The sequence below is a fragment of the Chamaea fasciata genome, unplaced genomic scaffold (assembly GCF_029207755.1).
Source record: "Chamaea fasciata isolate MVZ Bird 193981 ecotype frontalis unplaced genomic scaffold, bChaFas1.0.hap1 SCAF_3, whole genome shotgun sequence".
Taxonomy (NCBI): domain Eukaryota; kingdom Metazoa; phylum Chordata; class Aves; order Passeriformes; family Sylviidae; genus Chamaea; species Chamaea fasciata.
The window spans coordinates 59,716,799-59,728,845 of NW_027094088.1; the positions used below are offsets into that span (position 1 = coordinate 59,716,799).

The 12,047-nt window shown below is 44.5% G+C and overlaps 1 protein-coding gene across 1 annotated transcript in view; it reads right to left on the reverse strand.

Annotated features, from left to right (window-relative positions):
* Window positions 1-7,183, reverse strand: part of TMEM200A (transmembrane protein 200A) — a 58,410-nt gene extending 51,227 nt beyond the window's left edge. The window contains exon 1 of the mRNA XM_066179194.1: window positions 7,053-7,183. The gene's annotated coding sequence lies outside the window, so the exon portion shown is untranslated. The remainder of the gene's footprint in view (window positions 1-7,052) is intronic.
* Between the last annotated feature and the right edge of the window lie 4,864 nt (window positions 7,184-12,047).

A 12,047-nucleotide genomic window follows, 5' to 3' on the forward strand; every position in this document is an offset into this window, starting at 1 on the left:
GTCACTGCACAGTAAGGAAATTCTTCCTCATATTCAGGCGGAACTTCCTATGGATCAGTTTCTGCCCATTGCCTCTCATCTTAGTGGTTTGGACAACCAAACAGAGTCTGGTTCCATCCTCTTGCCACCACCTTCTAGATATTCATACACATTGATGAAGACCCTTCCCAGTCATGTCTTCTCAAGGCTGAACAGGCCCAGCCCCCTCCGCCTTTCTTCATAAGAGAGATGCTCCAGTCCCCCAGTCATCCTCACAGCCCTGGGCTGGACCTGCCCCAGGGGCTCCATGTCTCTCTAGCACTGAGGAGCCCAGAACTGGACACACCACTGCCCACTAGGCCTCACTAGGGCTGAGTAGAGGGGCAGGATCACCTCTCTTGTCCTGCTGGCAATGCTCTTCCTAATGCACCCCAGGATGCTGTTGGCCTCCTTTCCCACAAGGTGGTCACTCTCTTGGCATCCCAGTATCTTGTTCCACCAAGTCCACAAACTCTGTGTATCCAAACAAAGTTCCAAATTCCATTTTCCATATTACTGAAGTTACTGTAGCAATCTGACATTAGATTCCTTTTAATATAATTAGAGCAGACAATGCCTTCCAAATATAGCTTTTAACATATTTTAACATAACTTCTATTTAAAATCTGTGTATATTAAGATCATTGTAGTAAGATAGTTTTGGCTGAGATGGAAAAACATTCTAACAAGTCATGGATCTCGTGTGCAGTACTGGCCCAGGTGGTGGGACCCAACATGTCTCTTTCACACTACCACAAGGATGCCAGGGACATTTGTGGTCAAGGTCAGCTAGCACCCTCTCAGGCACTTAGCTGGTTCAGTCCAGAAGCTCTTTCTAAACAGTTAATTTGGATATGACCATCTCAAAGACGGTTTAACACCCACCCACACAGAGCCAGGCCACTCTGGCTGACCTCATGGCCAGAAAACATGTCATGGCTTCATTAGTTTCTTTACACAGATATAGGAAAAACATGTTAGAAAGAAAAATCTGTGCAAGTAGGGTAGCTAAGTATTCACAATAAATACCAGTTAATTATCCAGTGTTTGAAGTATGTTCTCATTGTGCTTATTGGTCTTCTGTGAGACAATGACAAATTCCATAGTCAACATGGTGATAACTTTTGGGTTTAGAGTATATTAGTCTGCTTGAAAATGAAAACAGCAGTTCACCTAACTTTCAAGTACTCAAAATGTAGTTTCTATCTGTGTAAGCAAACTATCCTTCATAGCTCCCTTCGCTTTCTTATGTCTGTCTGAACTGATTTACTTACAGTGTATCTTCTGGAAGAAGTGTTTAGCATCATTTCTGCAGAACATTTTACTTACTACACAACAAAGACAGTTCATTTAAAATGCATCTCAGCGAGACAATAATTAATCTCTTCATTTTCCAGTCTGATTTTCCATGAGATGCTTCAAAAAAGAAATATCACTGCATCTTTTATTCTTACTTTTACTCTTATTTTTATCTCCATTATTTGAGCTGCTTTCCATTTATAACACTGGACGTAGCATAATTTCTCTTTAGAAATGCAACTTACTACACCTCATCCTTTTTCTGCCTTCACATTTTTTCTATCTTCAGTACTTCCACTTCGTGTTTTGCTCATTGTTCCCCTTTCCCTTCTCCCTCTCCTGCTTTCTTCCTTGGGTTTGTTGTTTTTTGGGGTTTTTTCTGTCTGTTTTCTGTCATCTAACTTCTTCCTACAAAAATAAGTCACACCTCAGGTGAAACAAGCCAACTGCTAAATACACAATAATTTATCGCAAGAAGCACATCTCTGCCAAATCTCAAACTGTATCAGGTTTATTCAGCCGACCCCACCATGACATTCATCTCTAGAAAGCACACTTGCAGAATGTGTCCCTTTTTCCAAAGGGAGGGCTGCCTCACACCTTATGCACCAAGTTTGTCCAGCACAAGATTATACAAAAGACAGCAACTAGAGAAGCTGTTATGTACATCCTGTGTGCTCCAAGGAACAACCCTTGGGAAAGCTTGTTTGCTGGAGTAAAATGCTGCCCCAACACACAGGGCTGCCTTCATCCCTCTTTATGAAGGAATGAACTTGTACATTTCACACATACATCACATATGTGATGTGCTTTTGTTACTTTGAATTACTCAAAGGAAAGAGAAAACTCCAGGATTTTGAGCGACAATTTTATACCAGATGGATGGACAAATAATAGCACTTTTTCTCATTTAACACACGGCAAAATGGAAGCAATAAAATTAACTAGCTACAAACTCATTCCTCAACAATGTGGAACTGATTATGATAAGCAGAGCGATTTATTCAGACACATTCATGAAGAATATGAAAAAAACCCCTATATTACTGTTACCACTGTGATATCAAATTCAGCATAATAAGTGACATTTATAACAGGCTTCTAATTAATGTGCTTTTATGGTGGTTTAAATCAACAGAAATTAAAATTACTTTTGGAATTTAGTAGAAAAAGGAAGTATGACTACTATCGAAAAGCTCTAAAAAACTTGGTTTGGTATCACATTCACTCTCTGAGTTAATGCTACAGATTTCTAGGTATCAAAGCACAAATCTCTACTTCTTAAAGAATTTAGTGAAATTAACCAATTGTCAGAACTGATAGGGTATTAGCACCCAACTGTATCAATGCTTTGTTGAAATGTCCTTCCCATTTCACAGCCAGCATGAACACAGTTTCAACTGACTCAAATTTCATCACTTTTTATCAATGGGTTTTAAAACTACAACACTGGGATGCTCAGCCCAACTGTACCTGCGAAACAGCAACTAGAAAAAACAAACTCATATAAAAAGGGATTTTTCCTCCTTCCTTCCACTTTGTCTTTAAACTAACTCCTATGAAAAGTAACCTATGCTATATTTTACATCTCTTGAGACTTTTAAAATCTGATTATTGCGTATATCTAAAGCATTGTTCATTAAAGTGACCAAATCCTGTTTTTTCTCGTTCAGTAAGAGCTTCATCATTCAGCTTAGTGAGGAAAAATTAAAAGACCATTTAGAGAAATATCTCCTTATTTCTACTTCTTTCAGTTGGAAAAAAATGGTCACACTTCCAACAAAAGGAACAATTCCAGCTGTATATAAATGATAACAAAACGTTGATATAGACAGACACAAGAGAGTAAAGTGAAAACCATTTACATTTCACATAAGACTTTTCAGAATCTTTATACCATAAAAGGTAGTTTATTGCTTTATTTTCCACAAGTCTGTTTTTCCTGAAAATCTCTGCTGTACCATTACATCTCATTTGCAGTGCTCCTCAGATGCCGAGTTTTGATTAGGTGGCTTTACACCCCTCGTCACACTTTTTTAGGTACTAAACATGCAGAAAAACGAATAACAACTTTCCCCAACTAGAAACACTGATGGATGGAGGAAAAGACTGAGAATAAACATTCTTCTTTCTCATGTCTTCTGGACAAAGAATCATTTTAAAACCACGACAAACATGCTCTGCTACTGCTGCAGATAAAAGGCTTCAAGTAGCTCTGTACTGCAGGTTATCCATCCCATTTGGCTAGCTGTGCAAAAAAATAGAAAAACTTGATTTTTAAAAGGCATCTATGAATCACATAATTTAAAATCACTGATCATATAAGAAAGCTCAGGAAAGAAAGTGTAATTTCACTCACACTAAGGGATCTATCTAACATCAGTATTTCAGTGCTAAGTTATGTCACCAGATCACTTGGGCTGCCTCTGGCAAGATTCACCTATTAGGAGAGCAGTTAGAGCACCTGCTACTGAATTGTCTGATGTGGAAATAGTTAATGATGGAATAGAGTACCAACATCTTGCTTTAGAGCTATACTGAAGCCTCAGCATGAACGTTTAGAACAGTGCTTATTCTCACACATTCCTCAAATGGTGGACACTAAGGAGCTAGTAAAACTAGTGGGCAGAGCAACAGCAGCGTAAAACATCTGCTCAGTAGTTTAATTCAATTACTTTATCAGCATTTCACCCTTCCATGCAATCAACACTCCATTTAACCCACACAATCTCTGGGTATGTAGGTTCTTACTGGGTTGTACCCAGTAAAGAAGAAGACCACAAACTGTTCCTTACATTTTTATTGTACAACTAACGTGCTAACTAAAACTAGAGCACTAACTCAAGCACTACTTGCAATTTCCATTTACTTCTAGTAGGCTTGGAGAGCATTTGCAACTTCTCTAAAAAGATTTTTAACTCCCCAACTATTTATTAGTACCTTTGAGTTACTCAAAGGCAGTTAGCAGCAGAGGAAGCAATACAAAGATTCTGCTGATAAATGGACACCAAGAATGGACCTCCCTAAAGCCTGACAGTAAGGGATTTCTTCCCATATTCATCATAACACAGCATCAGAATTTTTAACCAGGTTTCAGAGAATAGATTGGTCTTCTTAAAGGCTTTTACATAGAACTGTAATACAAACAGTAGCATTCTACTGGTTTCTAAGGTAGAAGGTTTCTAAGGTAGAAGATTTCTAAGGTTGTCAGCTGCCTTTCCAGAAGTGTTCTCCTTAGGCTCTGTTTACCAGCCTCATACAGGGGTCTGGAACAAATTAAGATGTCTAAACTGGCATGAGACACTTATCCCTTTATGTTACACATGTCGTCCTACATTACTCTCCTATCTTGCAAGCTAGAAAATTATTTGCAACTGCCCCTCTGTTCCAGTATCATGAGATCAAACATGTAGATCACAAGTAACTGATCTGTTTATAAAGCACAAATCTTCATCACTAGCTAGGAAACTAAGTTCCCTTTCTACTACATTTTCTACCACTATTTCAGAGAAGACTGACAGGATTCTACCGTTTATTTTTTAAAAAATGGTCAACTAGTCATGACAACAAGTTTCATATATTTTATATTATAACTTTGTCTGGTTTCAGTAATTTTACTGGGAGTTTTCACTGATTTTCAGCATTTCAGACTTCCGGCTCCTAAAATATACTGAACAAAACACAAGAAGCAGCAGTCTCCTCCTGCTGTTGCATTGATGTACTTTACTCCTTAACCAACTTTCACTTTGCATTTTCCCCTTTCTCCCCAGAGAGGTGAGAGCCAACAGAGACTATACACCCCATGAGATGTGGCTGAGGTGAGCACCGGCACTCGGCACGGGTATTTTGTGTCGCAGGCCCAGCATTCAGGGAAGTAAAGGCAGCACACACGCACAGAGGGCTTGCACCAGGGAAGGTCCAGTAGTGCAGTTAAGACAAGGAAGAGTATCACTGAAGTTACCAGGACCTACCGCCGTACACAGTGAACTCAGACCTTGGGTGATCATTTGGGATGGAAGTTAGAACTGCATACTTGCTTGAGAGTGAGCAAACTTTTCAGTGCTTTATTCAGTTCCATACTTCACAGGATTAGATTCAAACAGCTCACTTTTTAAAACCTGATTACAGAGGTTCAATAAAAATTAATTCCAGTGAGGTTATATTGGGCAAAACCATTTTTGTACATAGAATAAAGCAATTCTAGCATGCTAAATGAATGCATCAGTAGTCCAACTTTCATTTGGATCATTGTTGCAATCCAACCAAGGAGCAACAAATAAAATGTTTCTATGCCAACAAAATATAAATTATATATGATTTTATTTCCCAAATTACTAGCTAAGTACCTCATATCTTTATCCATGAGAGTATTTTTCTATTTTCAGGACAAAACATGTAATTGTAAGTCGTGTTTTGAATTACAAAAAATTATCTAACAATTACCTTCTAAAAAGTATTTAGCTAGAAGTACATTTCCTGGCAACAAAAGTACAGCAAACCATTCCAAACTTGAATGACCCTTTAGCTTCATCGTTAAGGAACTTCAGTTACATACAAAGGAAATATAATTTTCTGGTTTAAATGTTGGGGAGGACTTTTTTCACACTTTCTACAAAGCAGCACCAAAACTACTAAAAGGAAGGAAAAAAAAAAAAGAACAATTCATCTTCCTATCTGGACACTTGGTTTCCATCACATGAATTGTATGCACCATCTACTTAGAGAAAAATAACAGAATAGTTGCTAGTGTACTGATCTAGCATCAACGTAAGGCAGAGAAATCTCAGCTGACAGAATTTTATTGAGCAATATAGTCCTCATGTCCTAAGAGCATTATAAGTCCACTACATCGCTACAGGTTATTTTGTAGTTCATGTTACACAGAACGCTGCACTAAAGGAATACCTCTGCCTCTGAACAATAAAACCCATTTTTCGTAAATACTGCATACAAAAGAGTATTAAGTGTCAAGTAGACACGGCTACTGCAATTCCAGATCGGCACAACAGCTGCACACGTATTGAATTCAAGCGCAAACACTAACAATGTTTATGTTAGTAGAATATCAGGAGTATCTGCTATGCACCCGAGCTGTTCGCAGTACTTTTGTTTCAGTCTGCCTCACCAGTAAGCTTACATCTACCCGGTGAGCGATTTATCCAGTTACGCTCGCACGCAAGGGAATAGGGCAACCCCCTTGTCATCCCCATCTGTCTCTCATCCTTCCAGATAACCAGCACACCACCATTTTGCCCGCAAACAAAGGTTAAGGAAAGCCCAGCTCCTGTGACATTAAAGGCAATGGGGCAATTCCGGGTCGGGAGCGGCACGGGGGGCGCAGCCCGGGGGCAGCCCCGGCGGGGCAGGGCCGAGCCGGGATCCCGACCGGCGGGGCAGGCGACGGCAGCACTAAAGTATTTCGGACCGAGCGCAGACAAAAGAGGGTGTGTAGCAGCTGCGCGGAGCGCGGCAGCCGCCGGCACGCCAGCCCGCTCCGTTCGGGAGGCAGAAAGTCCATTTCTGGCAGGGAAAAACCCACCCACCCGTGCCGCTCCCTCCCTGACCCTCGCCGCCGAGGGCAGGGGCGCGTCGCCCCGTATCCCCAGGCACCGCCGGCAGGAACGCGCAGAGCGCAGCCCCTCCGCTCCCGGTGAGAGGTGACGCCTGCGGGCGGGCTGAAGTTCGGAGGCCAGGGCAGACACCGACCAGACTCTCTCGCTCGCCTCGCCGCTTACCTGTGGGGAGGTGCGCGGTGCCCGCAGCCCTCCCGGTGCAGCGAGCCGCGGAGCTCCGCCGTGCCCGTCAGACACGGGGCTTCTCCGGTGAGGCGGCGGCTGGCTCAGGGAGTGACAGGGCGGCGGCTCCCCTCGCCCTTCCCCGGCACCGTGCTCGGCGAGAGGCGGGCGGGGGTAGGCATGGCGAGCAGGCAGGAGCGGGGCCAGGGCGGTCACTGCCGGCCGGAGGAGGACGCCCGCCGCCCGGGGGCTGCGCGCCCCCCCGCCGCCGCCAGCGCACGGCCAGCCGGAGGCGGCCTCCCCCTGCTCGCCCCGCGGCGACGGGCGGGTGCCATGGCAGCGCTCCGCGGGAGCCGCCGCGGGGGAACGACCGCCAAGCAGCCGCCCAGGGGGACGTGGGCGGGCGGCGGCTCTGCGGTGCAAAACTTTCCCGGCTCTTCAGCAGGGTGCCCGGGCGGCGCTCGCCCCCGGCGGCGCTGCCGGGGAGGTGGAAGGGGACCGACGCCGCTCTCACAGCCGGCCCGACCGCTCCGCTCAGCGCCGCCTGGAGTCGACCCCCGTCGCCCGCCCGCAGCAAAGTTTCACTCCGAAACCTCGCGGCTGCGGCCCCATCGCCATGGAAACGACCCCCTGGTTTCCCTCCGCGCCCCACCGGACGAGGCGGAGGCGGGCAGCCCCCACGCCAGTCGCGGCGATGGGAGGCAGCCGGGACCAGCCCAGCGGGCGCTAGGCAGGTCTGGTCGCAGGCAGCGCCGGGACGGGACAGCAGCCGGGCAAAGGGGCAGGCTGAGCCGCGGGACGGGGACGCAGCGCCTTCTCTACCTCCCAGCCCCGAGGAAGTTTGCCGGCTCCCTGAGGGAGAGCGCGGGCAGCCGCACCCTGCTCCGCCCGGGACCAGCCGGCCGGAGCAGCTCCTCCGCGGCGGCCCCCCTCGCCGCTCTGCCAGCAGTCCCACCGGAGCCGCGCATTTGTAGGCGCCCGGTTCCGCCCCGGCGGCCTCAGGGGCCGCGGCCGCGAGGGAGGAGTCACCGGCGGGGGCCGGGGGCGGTGGCGCGGGCGGGGAGTGCGGGGGTGCCGGTCACGGTGTGGTTGGCGCGCCTGGGGTCTTCCCGTGGGAATCGGCCTTTTCCGGCGGGGGTCGGTCTTCCCTGACGGTACAGAGGGGCGCCGGGGGCCCTCGGCGTGTGAGGCCGGGTGTCCGCCCTGCTTTGACCCCGTGTGAGAGCCGGACCGAAACCGTGGGAGCGCAGAGTGATTCACCGCAATGTGGGGGTTCTTTACCTCGGATGCAATTACATTTTATGATTCAGCTTTTCATTTATGCGCTGATTTGGAGGAGTTTCTTTTTGAGGCCGCCCACCCACCCCTCGTGTCCAGCCAGGGTCGGCAAAGGTGAGCTGCCTGGTGCTCGCACCTTCCAGTCGGGCGAGGTAATCCAGTGCTTGGGAGAGGGGATGACTCTAGCCTGCATGGGAGCTCTCCACGTTTTTAAGTCAAACATCTCTTTTGGGGGGAAAATGAAAACAACTCTGCACTTGGTTTGCATTGATAGCACGTTTTATTTAATTTTTTTGAAGCTGATTTGACTTAAATGTTGCTGTTTCCTTTTATTCTGTTTACCACAATTCTGCTTAATACTTCTCCCAAAAAGAAGAAAAATACTGAACTTGGGATAAGCATATCTAATTTTGTCTCGGGTAGTGCTTTCCTCAAGACAGTGACTTAGGAGCTACCATCCATCCTGCAATAGTACTTCCAATCATAATTGCCTACAATTGCTTTGGGGTTGTACAGCCTCAGTTCTCAATGTATGGTTCATAAGGATTATAATCTGGGTGGTTGCACTGGCTTCTGCATTAAATACATCCTCCATTATCACCTTGTTGTAGCAAGGAGACACACATGCCAGCGATTCCGGACTAGCTAAGACACAGGCACAGTTCCTCAGAAGTTTGAAACATTGCATTTCCAGCTGTCCGGCATGTTTTGTTTCAAGGAGTGAAGAATCACTTTCAGATTTCTATCTGTTCATTCAGCTATTGCTGGATCTGTATTTTGGTTCGTGTGTAACTTGTATTTCATGTCACCTAGTGAGAGGCCAGGTCTGCAGGCAGTTGTGTAACTCAGAGATGTCAAGTTTTGAAAGACCCAGCTGTGTATCACAGAGGCAATGGATGAAAGGATGATACACGCTCACCAAATCCCAAGTAGATGTGATATCTTTACTAGTAAAAATCCCATAAATTTTCCTTAGAGTTTGTGGAAAATGTCAATGTGGAAGAGATAGGGAAACTTCACATTCCTCCGCTGTCAGTAGATGGTGAAATGTTGACCAGGGATGTGACATGAACCACTGGTGGGTCCGCCACTGCTCTTGCACTGTGTCTGGAAGGGCTGGGACTTTTAAATCTAAAAGGCAAGGAAATTGTTCCGTTCTTGCTACTGACCTTTCTTTTCTTTCCAACAGTGGACTTGCTAGAGTGTCACCGTACCTTTCTTCTTGTGGTTTAACCCCAGCTGGCAACTAAACACAATACAGCCACTCGCTCCCCCCTGGTGGGATAGCAGAGAGAATCAGAAGACCAAAAGTGAGAAAACTCATGGGCTGAGATAAAGACATTTATAGGTAAAGCAAAACCCACATGTGCAAGCAAAGCAAAATGAGGAATTCATTTTCCATGGGCAGGCAGGTGTTCAGCCATCTCCAGGAGGGCAGGACTCCATCACACATAGCAGTGACTTGAGAAGACAGGTGCCATCACTCTGAACATGCCCCTTTTCTTCCTTCCTCCAGCTCTATTTGCTGAGCATGATACCATACACTATGAAATATCCATGTGATCAGTTGAGATCAGCTATCCTACCTATCCAGTCTCCTCCCAGCTCCTTGTGCACCTCCAACCTCCCCACTGGTGGATTGGAATGAGAAGCAGAAGAGGCCTTGACTTTTAGATAAGCACTGCTTGGCAATATCTAATGCATCCCCATTTTATCAACTGCACAATTCCCAACAGCTAGCCCCATACTAGCTGCTGTGAAGAAACTATCCTCATAAATCCTCACATGATTTATGGTCTCCAAACAGTGCCCATCCTAAAAGAAACCCCTAGGCAAGTGACAGAAAGAACCAGTGTGCTTTGGGGGACAGAGCGAATAGGTTGGAGGACTGATTTCAGTACTTTTACTAGGTGAGAAGCTTCTCCAGGGTAGAGTTCCCCTTGCATTTGCTATATGAGCAAAACCCACTGACAGCGAACCACATAGTTATTGGGTTTTGACATGACCCATAAGTTTTATATAGAAAAAAGTGATAATTTATATTAGTGTGGGCAACACATTTTGTGGGACGTTTCTGTGGATTATAGTACAAGAGCTGCCCACTCTAGTGACAGACATTTGGAAGGTGAGTTTTGCAAGCAGATGTAGTTTAGTTTTGCTACTTGTCTGTGTTGCCTGGAGCCTTCTGAAGTTCTGCCTGTGCATTCTTAAAGATGGGTAGTGTCTGCTCCTTCTCCTAAGCAGTTTCTTCTAAATACAACAGTTTTAAACTGACCTTAAAGCCATTGATTTAAGGAATTTGCTCCTAATCTGCAGTAGAAGGGAAAGAAGAGAATAAGGCCCAAGGCTCTTCAGATCTCAGTCATCTGCACATCTCCGGAGAGTCAATGTTAAGACCAATATTTCAGGTATTAAATGTCAACACTGATATTGCTAACACTCAGTAAAACAAACATTTTAGTACATAATTTATGAAAGTGGTTACTTCTGAGATTATAGCAAGAATCAGTAATTTTGGCCTCGTGAGTGAGATTCTCCCTTTGAAAGGCATGTAATATTTTTATTTGAAAGTTGGAATGTTAACAGTATTATACTAATTTCCCTTCCAACCTACACCTTTCAGTTCATGCTATGAAAAGCCATTCATTTACTGTAATAAGCAAGGCTGTGGGTGGATTAAACTGTGTGTCTTCCATAAATTTAATCCAATTAAAAAGAAAGCTGGCATTCTTTTAGCTTTGGACAGGGTATTTTTCTAAGATCCATTTCTACTTCGAATTTCACTAAAAATTGTGACACTTGACTGTTCTGTGTAATAATGAGGTAAATGTAAAATTTACGCTGAATTGGGAGCATAAATGAAACTGACGATTGAAAGGATCCCCACTAGAGGTAAAGAGCTGTAGTCAGGTCCAGACCATTACAGTGAAAATAAATGAAACCGTAAGTTTTTATTTTTGCTAAGACTTACTGTAAAATGTACTGTGATACTGTTATCTTACATACCTTATTTTCTATATTTAAAAAGTAGTCTACCTCTTTTTTTCCCTTTAATTTTGATTAAGACATTAAAAAAATCTTCAGACCATTATTGTTCTAATAGATTCGTTCATACTGAGTTTTTTACAGTGTAATTGGCAGGAATATGCTCTTTATAAGCAGTGAATGAGTGTCAAGAATTTCTTGGCGATAATAAATTATTTGTTAGTCAATAAATAATAAACATAACTGCAAACACAACTCTGCCTTAATGACTGATTTCTGCCTCTAAAAGTACAAAATCTAAGCTCTTTAATCTGTACATGAGAAAATGCTTAAGCAATCAAAGATTGAAATAGTGTCTAAGTAGCTAATATCAAGCCTGTTCCATGTACTCAGGACATACAGACTAGTAACCAAAATTCAACCATAAATGATCTGAATAATCCCTGTGTCTCTCTTCAAACAAACCCCACCTTTCCTCACCATGTCCTCACCAAGACACCTCTAGAAGAGGTGTCCTTACTGCTGTTTCTTATCCTATGCTATAGTGGCTGTGTACATGCTGCATACTGGCTTATACATGCTACACTGACAGGTTAGCTCCTTGCCCCTTAGGCCAGTATCTATTACCAAACAACAAGATAGTTAACAGGCAATTAATTCTTTTTCTTCTTCTTTGGTGCCACTGGCCTACCAGGAGATCATCATCAATACTAGCAGAGCTACTTCGCTGGT